Source organism: Pteropus vampyrus, unplaced genomic scaffold, assembly GCF_000151845.1.
Source record: "Pteropus vampyrus isolate Shadow unplaced genomic scaffold, Pvam_2.0 Scaffold138, whole genome shotgun sequence".
In the NCBI taxonomy this organism is placed as follows: Eukaryota; Metazoa; Chordata; class Mammalia; order Chiroptera; family Pteropodidae; genus Pteropus; species Pteropus vampyrus.
In genome coordinates, this window is record NW_011888919.1 from 456,088 (window position 1) to 457,804 (window position 1,717).

Sequence of the window (1,717 nt, forward strand, 5' to 3'; positions counted from 1 at the left end):
AAGGAGCTCGTGTGGGAGCGAGCAAAAGCTCGGCGGGTCCAGAGGGACGCCCACCCCCGTGCCGACCGGGTGCGGGTTGGAGGTGGAGCCCGATGGGCTCCTGATGGGAGAGGGGACGTCGGGGGGACTTGGGACTTGCCAAGGGCGAGAGCGGTCTGGCTGGCATCGGGCCTGAGTCTGGAGAGGAAGTCGCGGAAGCCGGGACTCGGGGTGTTTCGGAGCGTTTGGACGGAGGGAACTGAAAGAAGGACGGTCTCGAGGGGTCCCAGGGTGATGGGGAGCCCAGCGCAGGGAAGGGGTCCCAAGGACGTGTTCTAGGAGCCTGTGTGGAAGAGCATGAGAGCGGAAACTCGTTTGGGGGTGTGGAAGAGTGGGGGGACGGTCCTGAGATGGAAGGTGTGTGTAGGGTGGCAGGTGGAAACCCCTGAGCTGGAGCTGGAGTTGGAGGGGGACGGGCATGGCCAGCGTGGAGAGGAGTCGTCCTGGAATGAGGACTGTGAGGAGGGATCGGGGGCTACCTGGGGGATGACAGGGGGAGCATTTTGTAGAGCAGAGAGGCAGTGGAAGGAAGCAACGCAGAAGGACCCTAAGTGAGAGTTTGTGGACATTTCTGAGAAAGGACCCTATGGTTTGTGGAGTAGCTTGGGAGAGAGATGCGCCCTGGGATGGTGTCTGAAAGAGTGAGGAGCTGGGCTGGGCTTTGTGACCTTGAGAGGTGTGGTTTGCAGAGTGTTCCTAGCAGCCTGGGCACCAATGGTGTGAGGATTTGGAGGAGTCTCTGCCCCGGCTCTGGGGTGCTATCGGCAGAAGTCAGGATCTTTTTCGAGCAGTCCATCTTTCCCTTCTGATTGCTGTTCCCTATCTAGTCGAGGCGGGGACTCAAGTAAATAACCAATGCGAATTTTGTCCACAAGATGAATAAAGAGCATCCCACAATTCCCCCACCCTGCTAGGGGTCTTAGCTGTGGGCAGCTGAGGCTTGGGGTGGGAGAGGAATCCTTATGTAAGTGCCCCTCTCTTTTGCGTTCCACCCTCTATTTCCGGAACTCTTTCCCAGCGCACAGCTCATTAGATCTCAATACCCCCATTATGCAGGCAGGGCCAAGGTCATTGCCCTCACTCAGCAATAAATAGCAGCTGCTGTTTATTGAACACATGTTACGTGCCAGGCACTGTATTAAGCGCTTTGTATATATATTATCACTTAATCCTTGCAACATTCTGGGAGAGTAAGTGATATAATCCCCCACTCTCTCTTTTCTTTTTTTAATAAGAGGAGGAGGAAACGGAGGCTTTGAGAAGGTCAGTGGGTGGCAGGGCTGGTCTCTGGGCTTTCAAGAAGCCCGTGCGCTATTCCTCTCTGCTGCCCAGTACAGGTGAGAAAACTGTTCTGAGGATGCTCAGTGGCTTCCCCGGGGTCATCCGGGCAGGCAAAGCAGAAGTGGGGTTGGATCTTGGCCTCTGAGAATTCACGTCAGTGTCCCTTACAGTACCCACCAGACCGCCTTCTCATCTTTGAGACTAACAAGGGGAAAGGAGTGTGTTTGTTCCCTTGCTGAGCGGCCCCTCTTGGAGTTTGAGAGGAACCGGTGGGCAGCACCCAGTTAGGCCGTCCTTGTCTTGGCTCCAGCACCACTTCGTGCTTTTGTTTTTCCTGTTGTTACATTAGTAAAAGTTCACAGATCTTAGAAGTGTGTGTGTGTGTGTGTGTGTGTGT

At 55.2% G+C, this 1,717-nt stretch overlaps 1 protein-coding gene across 1 annotated transcript in view; it reads right to left on the bottom strand.

Annotated features, from left to right (window-relative positions):
- Positions 1-147, bottom strand: part of FKRP (fukutin related protein) — a 9,681-nt gene extending 9,534 nt beyond the window's left edge. The window contains exon 1 of the mRNA XM_011367901.2: positions 55-147. The gene's annotated coding sequence lies outside the window, so the exon portion shown is untranslated. The remainder of the gene's footprint in view (positions 1-54) is intronic.
- Between the last annotated feature and the right edge of the window lie 1,570 nt (positions 148-1,717).